This window comes from Hyperolius riggenbachi, chromosome 1 (genome assembly GCF_040937935.1).
Source record: "Hyperolius riggenbachi isolate aHypRig1 chromosome 1, aHypRig1.pri, whole genome shotgun sequence".
Lineage (NCBI taxonomy): Eukaryota > Metazoa > Chordata > Amphibia > Anura > Hyperoliidae > Hyperolius > Hyperolius riggenbachi.
Genome location: NC_090646.1, coordinates 53,734,103 through 53,747,124, shown reverse-complemented (window position 1 = coordinate 53,747,124; position 13,022 = coordinate 53,734,103).

Sequence of the window (13,022 nt, the reverse complement as noted above, 5' to 3'; positions counted from 1 at the left end):
CCTAGTCAAGATCCTCCTGAGACATTGATTGTTGGCCCCTTTGCATATCATCCTCTTTTTGGGACGCACTGTCTGATCAAGTTTGTGAAAAAGTAAAACAGTAGCGGTAGCTAATGAGAAAGTAAAGCTGCCTCGTGTGTAGACTTCTGTAATTTGCACCGTATGTCCAGGTGGGGAGATTAAACCCAACCCCGCTTGGGTTAGGATGTCACTCTCCATAGATGTTGAAAATCGATGAAAGGGGTAACACTCCTCCACCAAGGGTGGACTACTGGTAATTAAACAGCTAGAAACAGAGGTGCCAAAATAGAAACTAAAAATATTGTAAAAACAGTTTAAAAAGGAATGCATAGAAAGTTGAGATTCAGCATGAATCAGACTTTAACCCATTCAGGTTCCGTCGTTTTCACGTGAGAAATGTTCACCTCCCATTCATTAGCCTAAAACTTTATCACTACTTATCACAATGCACTGATCTATATCTTGTTTTTTCCGCCACCAATTAGGCTTTCTTTGGGGGGTACATTTTGCTAAGAGCCACTTTACTGTAAATGCATTTTAACAGGAAGAATAAGAAAAACATGGAAAAATTCATTATTTCTCAGTTTTTAGCCATTATAGTTTTAAAATAATACATGCCTCCATAATTAAAACTCACGTATTGTATTTGCCCATATGTCCCGGTTATTACACCATTAACATTATGTCGCTATCACAATGTATGGCGACAATATTTTATTTGGAAATAAAGGTGCATTTTTTCCATTTTGCATCTATCACTATTTACAAGTTTAAAATAAAAAAAATATAGAAATATTTCATCTTTACATTGATATTTAAAAAGTTTAGACCCTTAGGTAAATATTTACATGTTTTTTTTTTTTATTGTAATGTTTTTTTTTTTATAGTAAACATTTTATTTGGGTAGTTTTGGGAGGGTGGGAGGTAAACAATAGATTTATAATGTAAATGTGTGTTAATTTTTTTTTTTTTACAGGTGTAGTATTACTTTTTGGCCACAAGATGGCGGCCATGAGTTTGTTTACATGACGTCACTCTAAGCGTAACACACGCTTAGAGTGACTCATCGGAGAGAGAATGGCCAGAAAAGGCCCAGCTTCCGAGAGAAGCTGTCGCTTTTTCAGCGAGGGAGAGGAATCAGTAGAAACTACGTCCAGGAACCAAAATAGGTTAATCAAAAAGCTCCAAACAGGCAGTGTGTTTGGCAGGTATCAACCCACTTCTTCGGGCAATAAAAGAAGCAACTTTGCCAAACTGAAAGAACGGAAGTGCTATTTTTGGCTTGAGGTTCAGCAAAGTTGCTCCTTCCATTGCCTGAAGAAGTGGATTGATACCTGTGAAACGCATTGCCTGTTTTGAACTTTTTGATTAAAGTCAGATTTATGCTGAATCTCGACTTTCTGAGTCTATTTTTGGGGAGTTAATAATCCTAATATTTGTAAAGTGCTTTTCTCCTGCTGGACTCAAAGCACTCAAGATCTGCAGCAAATAAGGGTGCACCCACCCTGCGCAAGGACTTCTTACTGAAGAGGTACTGACCCTAGCCCGGATTCAAACCCTGGTCTACCATGTCAAAGGCAGAGCCCTTAAAGTGAATGGGAACCGTATTTAAAGAAATGAGACAGATACTTACCCAAGGAGAGGGAAGGCTCTGGGTCTTATAGAGCCTTCTGGCTCCTCTCCTGATCCCCTCGTTCCAGTGCTGGCTCGCCCGGTAGCAGTATTTGATTAAATTAGTCAAATACTACTTTATCCGGCCGAAGGAGGCTTCAGAAGTCTTCAGGGAGCCCGAATGCTCCTGAAGAAGGGCGGCCCTGTACTGCGCCTGCGCAAGCACGCTCTCTTACACGCTCACGCCTGTGCAGTATGGAGCCGCACGTCTTCGGGGGACACGGCTCCCGAAGACTTCCAAATACCCTTTCGGTGGGGCATTGAAACGGGGAGGAGCCAGCACAGGATAGAGAGCACTGATAGAGGAGACGGAAGGCTCTATATGACCCAGAGTCTTCCCTCTCCTTAGGTAAGTATTTGCTTCATTTTTTAAAATATGCGGTTCCCATTCACTTTAACCAGTACACAATCCAGCCACTGAGGTAAATCCACCACTACCTCCTTTTTAACCTGTTTGTGGCATATTTTATTCTATTTTGGCACCTGTTTCTAGCTGTTTAATTGTAAGCCAACAGTAAGAAAGAAAATACTCCGAATACATTTGATATTTCTTTTTTTATTGACTTTTTTTGTAGCTTTTCAGGTGCAAAGTCCTAAAAAGTCACTTTGTAGGGTGTATGAAAACTGATCTCTTAGGAGAACTCTCAGGAGAAAAGTTCATCAAGTGCAGATACCATCTCTGTTCTGGTGAGGCTGTTATGAAATGTCATGTGTTTTAATTTATTTTTTATGGTGGGTGATTTAGTAGGCAAGGCCTTGCACCTCTGATGGTAACATAGTGGCTGGGAAGTAGATCCTAGAGCAGAGAAAAGACAAATAACGTTTATATCGGGCTTTTCTCCTGGCGGACTCAAAGCGCCAGAGCTGCAGACAATAGGGTGCGCTCAGTAGGGAGTAGTAGTGTTAGTTCGTTTAGCCCAAGCAGTGGCATAACTAAGAAGCTTGGGGCCCTGGTGCAAGTTTTACACGGGGTCCCAAGCATTGATGTGGAGCTTAAAAGCCTACCAAGGACAGCTGCAGTGTCAGAGAGGTGTATTTAGAATACTTTGCTAAAGATTACTTCTATTCAATGCACATATAGAGGTGTTCATTACCAGCATAGTACAAATAAAAAGCTAATAAGATGGATGAAGGAGGGCCCCTTTTGTACAGGGGCCCCAATGCAGTGACAGCCTCCTGCATTCCCTATTTGCTACACCATTGAGCCCAAGGATTGGTTGCTGAATAGGTGCAGCTTACTGAACAGGAAGAGCTGAGATTCAAAACCTGGTCTCCTGTGTCAGAGGCCGTGCCCTTAAAGTGAACCTCCAGACTAAAAATCTACTCAGCAGCACTGAAAAGGCTTGGTGTTTCTTTAACAGTTTCACAGCAACAGAACTTTGTTTTTCTTGCCAAAGCCTCAGTTTTAGCTGCACAGAAGCTAAGCTCTGCACCATCAAAGAAACAAAGAAAACTGCACAGGCAATTTTACCCTGATGCTGTGCAAAGCATGATGGGATTTCTGATGTTGTTGTTCTCGTTGCCTAGCAGCTGGGAGGGATGATCAGGACACAGGGCAGTTGGGACTGTGTCTCATCATGCACCCTGTCACCTCCTTTCAACCAAAAAGTTGGCTGCCCACATGAACTCACAAACCTCTGCCTGTTCTTTTAAAACAGGGTGGGTAAGAGATTATATTACCTATCTATTTTAACCTCCTTGCCGGTTATCCCAAACAGAGTTCGGTGTAAGCCACCGTGGAGGATTTTTCAGGCCCCGGTGGGCCGATTTGCATATTTTTTTTTGTTACATGCAGCTAGCACTTTGCTAGCTGTGTGTACTTCTTGATCACGCCGCTCCACGCCGATTCGCCGCTACCCGCCACGCCCCCCCCCCAGACCTCTTGCGCAGCCTGGCCAATCAGTGCCAGGCAGCGCTGAGGGGTGGATCGGGAATCCCTCCGACGCCATAACGTGGATGACGTGGATGACGTCATCCCGATCATCGCCATGGCGACGGGGGAGGCCAAACAGGAAATCCCGTTCTGAACGGGATTTCCTGTTTGCTCTGATCGCCGTAGGCAATCAGAAGGGGCGGGAGGATACCGCTGCACAGCGGCTATCATGTAGCTAGCCCTAGGCTAGCTACATGATTTAAAAAAAAAAGTGCTGCGCCGCCCCCCTGCCGATTTTTTCTGTAACGGCAGGGGGGTTAATTAACATGACTAATGTAACTTAACCACTTAAGGACCGCAGTCTTTTCACCCTTAAGGACCAGAGCCTTTTTTCCATTCAGACCACTGCAGCTTAAATGGTTTATTGCTCAGTCATACAAGCTACCATCTAAATGAATTTTACCTCCTTTTCTTGTCACTAATACAGCTTTCTTTTGGTGCTATTTGATTGGTGCTGCGATTTTTACTTTTTATTCTATTCATCAAAAAAGACATGAATTTTGGCAAAAAAATGATTTTTTTAACTTTCTGTGCTGACATTTTTCAAATAAAGTAAAATTTCTGTATACATGCAGTGCGAAAAATGTGGACAAACATGTTTTTGATTAAAAAAAACCCATTCAGTGTATATTTATTGGTTTGGGTAAAAGTTATAGCGTTTACAAACTATGGTGCAAAAATTGAATTTTCCCATTTTGAAGCATCTCTCTCATTTCTGAGCACCTGTCAGGTTTCATGAGGTGCTAGAATTCCAGGATAGTATAAATACCCCCCAAATGACCCCATTTTGGAAAGAAGACACCCCAAAGTATTCACTAAGAGGCATGGTGAGTTCATAGAAGATTTTATCTTTTGTCACAAGTTAGCGGAAAATGACACTTTGTGACAAAAAAAATAAATAAAAAAAAGTTTCCATTTCTGCTATCTGGTGACAAAAAAAAATGAAATCTGCCACGGACTCACCATGCCCCTCTCTGAATACCTTGAAGTGTCTAGTTTCCAAAATGGGGTCATTTGTGGGGTGTGTTTATTGTCCTGGCATTTTGGGGGGTGCTAAATTGTAAGCACCCCTGTAAAGCCTAAAGGTGCTCATAGGATTTTGGGCCCCTTAGCGCACCTAGGCTGCAAAAGAAATGTCACACATGTGGTATCGCCTTACTCAGGAGAAATAGTATAATGTGTTTTGGGGTGTATTTTTACACATACCCATGATGGGTGGGAGAAATATCTCTGTAAATGAGATTTCTTTTGATTTTTTTACACACAATTGTCCATTTACAGAGATATTTCTCCCACCCAGCATGGGTATGTGTAAAAATACACCCCAAAACACATTATACTACTTCTCCTGAGTACGGCGATACCACATGTGTGACACTTTTTTGCACCCTAACTGCGCTAAGGGGCCCAAAGTCCTATGAGTACCTTTAGGATTTCACAGGTCATTTTGAGGCATTTATTTTCTAGACTACTCCTCACGGTTTAGGGCCCCTAAAATGCCAGGACAGTATAGGAACCCTACAAGTGACCCCATTTTAGAAAGAAGACACCCCAAGGTATTCCGTTAGTAGTATGGGGAGTTCATAGAAGATTTCATTTTTTTTTCACAAGTTAGCGGAAATTGATTTTTATTGTTTTTTTCACAAAGTGTCATTTTCCACTAACTTGTGACAAAAAATAAAATCTTCTATGAATTCCCCATACACCTAATTGAATACCTTGGGGTGTCTTTTTTCTAAAATGGGGTCACTTGTGGGGTTCCTATAATGCCCTGGCATTTTAGGGGCCCTAAACCGTGAGGAGTAGTCTAGAAACCAAATGCCTCAAAATGACCTGTGAAATTCTAAAGGTACTCATAGGACGTTGGGCCTCTTAGCGCACCTAGGTTGCAAAAAAGTGTCACACATGTGGTATCGCCGTACTCAGGAGAAGTAGTATAATGTGTTTTGGGGTGTATTTTTACACATACCCATGCTGGGTGGGAGAAATATCTCTGTAAATTAAAATGTTTTGATTTTTTTTACACACAATTGTCCCTTTACAGAGAGATTTCTCCCACCCAGCATGGGTATGTGTAAAAATACACCCCAAAACACATTATACTACTTCTCCTGAGTACGGCGATATCACATGTGTGACACTTTTTTGCAGCCTAGGTGCGCTATGGGGCCCAACGTCCTATTCACAGGTAATTTTGAGGCATTTGGTTTCTAGACTACTCCTCACGGTTTAGGGCCCCTAAAATGCCAGGGCAGTATAGAAACCCCACAAGTGACCCCATTTTAGAAAGAAGACACCCCAAGGTATTCCGTTAGGTGTATGGTGATTTCATAGAAGATTTTATTTTTTGTCACAAGTTAGTGGAAAATGACACTTTGTGAAAAAAAACAATACAAATCAATTTCCGCTAACTTTTGACAAAAAATAAAATCTTCTATGAACTCGTCATACACCTAACGGAATACCTTGGGGTGTCTTCTTTCTAAAATGGGGTCACTTGTGGGGTTCCTATACTGCCCTGGCATTTTAGGGGCCCAAAACCACGAGGAGTAGTCTGGAAACCAAATGCCTCAAAATGACTGTTCAGGGGTATAAGCATCTGCAAATTTTGATGACAGGTGGTCTATGAGGGGCCGAATTTTGTGGAACCGGTCATAAGCAGGGTGGCTTCTTAGATGACAGGTTGTATTGGCACTGAAGTGCAGGAATGTTCTCAAATCATGACCTGGACATGGCAATTAAGTCGTACCAGCAGTGATCAGAAAAAAAATTTCTGTCACTGCGGTGGGGCGGGTGAGGGTTTGGCCGGGTGATCAGAAGCCCGCAGGGGGCATATTAGGGCCTGATCTGATGGGTAGCAGTGACAGGTGGTGACAGGGGGTGACGGGGTGGTTGATAGGTGATCAGTAGGTGATTACAGAGGAGAATATATGCAAGCAATGCACTGGCGAGTTGATCAGAGGGGGTCTGGGGGGCTAATTTAGGGTGTGGGCAGGTGATTGGGTGCCCGCAAGGGGCAGATTAGTGTCTGATCTGATGGGTAGCAGTGACAGGTGGTGACGGGGTGATTGATGGGTGATCAGTGGATGATTAGAGGGGAGAACAGATGTAAACAATGCACTTTCAGAGGTGATCTGAGGGTGGGTCTGCACGCAATCTGAGGGTGTGGGTGGGTGATCAGGTGCCCACAAAAGGCAGGTTAGGGTCTGATCTGATGGGTGGCAGTGACAGGTGGTGACAGGGGGTGATTGATGGGTGATTGACAGGTGATCAGTGGGTGATTATAGGGAAGAATAGATGTATACAGTACACAGGGGGGAGGGTCTAGGGAGGATCTAAGGGTGTGGGGGGGGTGTGTTCAGGAGCCCCCAGGGGGCAGTTTAGGACCTAATCTAAAAAATAGCGTTGAGATAGTGACAGGGAGTGATTAATGGGTGATTAGGGGGGTGATTGGGTGCAAACAGGTGTCCCAGGGGTGGGCAGGGGGGGTCTGATGGGTGCAGTGGGCGATCAGGGGGCAGGATCAGTGTGCTTGGGTACTTACTAGGAGGGCTGCAACCTGCCCTGGTGGTCCCTCAATCACTGGGACCACCAGGGCAGGAGGCAGCCTGTATAATACGCTTTGTATACATTACAAAGCGTATTATCCGCTTTACATGCGGAAGATCGGGGGTTAACAACCCGCCGCCGCTGCTAATTGGCTGGCGGGTTGACGTCGCGGGTGGGCACATCCAGCGTGCGATCCCCGGCAGCTAGTCCGCAACGAGCCGCCGCCGATCGGCGTATTGCGCGGTCGTTGCGGGCTCCACTTTGCCGCCGCCCCTAGGTAGGGGCGGCCGGCAAGTGGTTAAAATCACAATCCAGTAATATATATATATATATATATATATATATATATATATATCTATATATATATATATATATAGATCTATATATATATATATATATATAGATCTATATATATATAGATCTATATATATATAGATCTATATATATATAGATCTATATATATATAGATCTATATATATATATATAGATCTATTTATATATATAGATCTATATATATATATATAGATCTATATATATATATATAGATCTATATATATATAGATCTATATATATATATAGATCTATATATATATAGATCTATATATATATATATAGATCTATATATATATAGATCTATATATATATATATAGATCTATATATATATAGATCTATATATATATAGATCTATATATATATAGATCTATATATATAGATCTATATATATAGATCTATATATATAGATCTATATATATATAGATCTATATATATATAGATCTATATATATATATATAGATCTATATATATATATATATATAGATCTATATATATATATAGATCTATATATATATAGATCTATATATATATAGATCTATATATATATATATATAGATCTATATATATATAGATCTATATATATATATATATATATATATAGATCTATATATATATATATATATATATATATAGATCTATATATATATATATATAGATCTATATATAGGTGGTTGGGAGGGGATCAAGGGATACATGGGGGGGGGAGAGCTGGAAAAAAGTTTATTTTTACACTAAAATCGCACAGCCTGTCACGGCTGCAGGCTGTGCGTCTCTCCCTGTCACACAAGATCCACAGTGACAGGGAGAGGGAGGCGGAGAGGGAGGCGGAACGGCAACTATGTTGCCTTTCGGAGGGTGATCGCTGTGATTGGCTCACAGCGATCACACGGCAGGGAGCCAATCAGTGACGGCTCCTGCCGATACCCGGAAGCCTTAGCTGTCATAAGACAGCTAAGTGCAGCCGGTTCGGTGCGCGCGATCGCGGCGGGGAGCGGCGGCGCCGGTGATAGAGATCTACGCCTTGCCAGCCAGGAGCCCATCAAAACAGGGCGTAGATCTCTATCACTGCGGTCCGGAAATGGTTAATGACATTATGTTTGCTTAGGCTGAGAAATGGAAAAAGATGTTATACATACCTGGGGCTTCCTCCAGCCCCATAGGCCTGGATCGCTCCCACACCGCCATCCTCCGCTGCCTCTATCGCCAGTACCGGGTCCCGTCACTTCCGCCGGACGTGACCAGTTGTACGCCTGCGCAGGGGCTCCCTCCGGCTTTGTATGCATGCACCTGCGTAGTACGGAGGGAGCGCACTGCGCTTGCATCGACTGGCCGAAATTACGGGACCCGGTACCAGCGTACAGAGGCAGCGGAGGATGGTGGCGTGGGAGCGATCCAGGCTTATGGGGCTGGAGGAAGCCCCGGGTATGTATAAATTTAGTATCATCTTCAACTCTGGGTCTCTTTAAGCAGTACACTGTCCAGACAGAGCAGAAATATCTTGCCTCCGCAGTCCTTAAAAAATCCTGAAGAACCCCAAGAAGATATTCAACCCTCTTGCATCAAGTCCCAAAGCCAAAATATTAGTTTTAGTTGGCCACAGCCTTGTATTTTATTTCCATTTAGGTTTTATGTATAGCAAACATGTTCATGACTGATGCTTTCTACATATGTCCACTTTGAAATGTCCATGAAACAATATGGTCTTGCCTTTAGAGCCTGCAGAAGGTTTCTTGGGGAATGCCAAAAAGTAGTTCTCTCGCCGTTCCAGGTGAAGGACCATAAATATCGAGAAGACATCTCCTAAAGTCAGAAAACAACCTAAGTTCTTTCTATGAGTTCTATCTTATTCTAGAGCGTAGTAGTCTGCATAAAAACCATCAAGGAGGTCAGAATACGAACACCAGATAAAAAGCAGATGTGAAAATAGTTTTAGGCATTAATGAATTAATATTCTCAATGTTTTACTTGTTATCAGAAAAAGAAATGCTCCGTGTGGGCTTATATGTTTCGTTAAAGTCAAACCAACCTCATTAACCTTTTATTTTCATACAGCACTTTAAAATGTAATTGCTCCATAGCCTTAAATCCCAATTTCCTCTCTATTTTTTCATAAGTACCTGTTAATTGCTAGACTCCATCTAGGTTTTGGCAACGGTACTTTTTCCAATTCCCCCTCCCCCTTCTATTTTTTTCATTTTTATTTTTTTTTACAGCACTTGGGGACGACGTGCAGTTGGAGAATGGGTATATTTTTCCAGGAGTGGGATTACGACCTTTACAAAACTCCCAAAACGTATGGAGCTCAAGTAGACGAAATCTGCTTTTTTAGAGAAAGCCAGACTCTGTCCGGAATGAACACCCTTTAGACTCAAATAGTGTTATTTCTAATTAAGGATTTTAATAGTCCAGGTATTATTGGAACCAACCTAGACAGTCCTAGGTAAATTTTTATAGTCAGGATACGGTATATTTAAAAAAAACGAATTTTAAGTGAAGGTCTGACATTCAAAGGCTAAGGAAAACATACCAGGAAACAGTCAATAAAGTTGAGAACGAAAGAAAGAAAAAAAAAAAAGTTCAGCGTAGAGATTCGATGGCCAAATATTTTTTTGGCATTTGCTCCCCTCCTAAAATTCTGGAGTCACTTAAAAGTTGAAATATGATTTTTTTTTCTCTTACCAAGTGGTCTAATTGAATCATTATATTTTTCTCTAGAGGTTAATTCAATATACACTCAACAGTCCATGGAATTAAAGGAAAGGGGGGAAAAGAAAATCAGGTTGTTAACTTCCAAAAAAGTTTAGAGCCAGTTGAATTTGTATATTGAGTAAAAGTTTCAAAGGCTCAAGCATTTTATTCTCGTTAAGTTATGAGAAATTTGGCTACTGCTGAAACCTCAGGACGCATGGATAATTAATCCAAGTGTAACTCCAATGAGTGATATTCCAACCAAGATGGATGAAACAGATTATTTTTCTGCCTTGAACTGTTACCCTTTTGACTCAAAGAAGAGAACGATGGAAAAAAAATCAGAGAGCTGAAATAATATCTTTCTTAACTTTGTTACATTGTTATTTTTATTGTTATACTTATTTCGAGTTTATGTTTATGGCTTGTCTGCAGTCCAGTATTTCAGCCCTTAGTCCTTTTGACAAGGTCAGGTCCTTCTTTTTCTGCAATAGGCTAAAGAATACTTTTTAAAACAAATGTAAAAAAATACTAAAAATGGTTGTTTTCAGACCCTTCCTTGGGGTGATATGAAAGTTATTCCTCTGTAGCACCCATGTTTTTAGAGCACAGAATTCTTTAGGGACATGTATAGTTTCTAGGCAGGGCCGGGCCGAGGCATAGGCTGGAGAGGCTCCAACCTCAGGGCACAGTGTAGGAGGGGGCGCACAATTCATTTAGCTGTCATTCCTAATTGTGCATGAAGCAGAAATAAATAAGAAAAGGGGATACATGGCAGTGACTGCAAGCCAGATAACTAGATATTAAGGTTTGGGGAGGTTGTAGGCCCTGTGGCCCTCTTAGTCTAATAGCAATCAGTGTGTGACTGCTGGGGTGGGAGGGATGGAGGGGCGCACTTTGGTGTCTCAGCCTTGGGTGCTGGAGGACCTTGTCCCAGCTCTGTTTCTAGGGATGCTAATTTGGATGATGCCGGAATTCCACATTTCTGAATGGAAATCAGAAAACGGAAATTGGATTTCTATAGAAATACTGCTTTATGCAGCTTGGTCATTTTAGTCCAATCACAGAAGCATTGCATCAATCAGAGAATGTAGAGTCAACTCAGAAGTAGTTGGTCAATCAGGGAATATAAAAAAAGAAAAAAAAAAGACTCCTCGTAAAATGAAAATCCGTGGAATCGGTAACTGGCATTGTCTGATATTGGAATCGGAAATTGGCCTTTCCGACCATCAGAGCAGAAAGTTTATATAGTCGAATTCCTCACAACTTCGGTGTAAGACTAGTAAGATCTTTCTTACATAAGACAGGACACAGAACGTTTATATCAGGCTTTTCTCCTGGCGGACACAAAGCACCAGAGATGCAGCCACTAGGGTGCACTCTATAGGCAGTAGCTGTGTTAGGGAGTCTTGCCGGAGGACTCTTTACTGAATCGGGGCTGGCTTACTGACCAGAAAGAGAAATGATTCCAAAACTGGTCGCCTGTGTCCGAGGCAGAGCCCTTAACCAGTATACTATCCAGCCAAATACCTGAGATTGGCATTAGCGTTGCCATTGGCATTGCCATTGGCATTGCTGTTTCATGTAGTCACGCTGATCACTTTTTGGCTTCAGAGATTAGGTCCCGGTATGTGTGTAGTATGCATGTTTCCTCCTCTTTTGGTGGAACTTTTAGGCCCCTTTTACACTTGATGTGTGCATTTGTGGTGCGGTCCTTCTGCCCGGAAAAAAAGCCCCCTCCCTCTTGCACAGACTACCTACCTAATGTCTAACCCTTTAACCACCCGCCCTTCCAAAAACTACCTGCCTAAAACGCACGCACACTAGCTACCTAAGGGTCCGTTTCTACCAGTGGTGGTCAGAAGCTGCTATATGCATTTGGGGTTATCGACACCCAAATATTGTTATTTTACATTGCCTCCAATGGTGGCGCCCAATTAGTCCACTTGCCATATGTGCCATATTTTTTACTGCTTTGGCGCGCCACACATCGACTTGCATTGCTGCGTAATCCATGCAGTAGGCAAAGATCATGCGGTAATGCGCTACAGACTTTACTTCAGAGCGGATGCTTCTGGCGCATCGCATTCCACTGCATTAACAGTGCAAGGCTCCACTGACTTTCATTGCACTCGCGCCACCTTCCGGTAAGAAAGGGTAACACAGAGCAGTTTTTAAATGCTAGTGTGAAAGGGGCCTTCCTACCTCACCACCAATAAGGTGAATATGGCCTTTACAGCAGAAATACGCCCCACCCTCCTAGCCTGGACTTGGATTTGGAGATCTGTGGCATTCAACTTGTTTCAAGAGGTTATCACAGTCCCACGGCCTCTAACACCTTAAGAAAAGCTTCCAACCTCACCATGTTACAAAGTCCATGCCCTACGGCCAATTCCTCAGACTGTGCAGGAACAGCTCGCAGCTCGATTAATTTATACTTCATTCTGAGGTTCCCAAGTGCAGATTGTTTGACCAGAGGGGTTATGTCTGGCATGAACTTGACGTTGCTTTCCAAAAAGCATTGAACCAAGATTGAGGGGACCTTCTCCACAGTCATGGAAATACTACACATTCTACCTCTGGAAGTCCCAAACTAATACAAATAATTAACAAAAATTTGAACATCTTGCTTAAGGTGCTTTTCATCGTATGCAATCTTTCGACACACTTTTTACGTTCGTGAGTTATCGGAAGGTAATTATCGATTGGTCTCAAAAACTGGTCAATTAGGGCATACGATTGTAAAATCAAACTTTCCGATCAATAACATTTTCTGTTCAAAACGACCAAAGAATCATTTTTTCATCGATTTTCGCTACACACTGC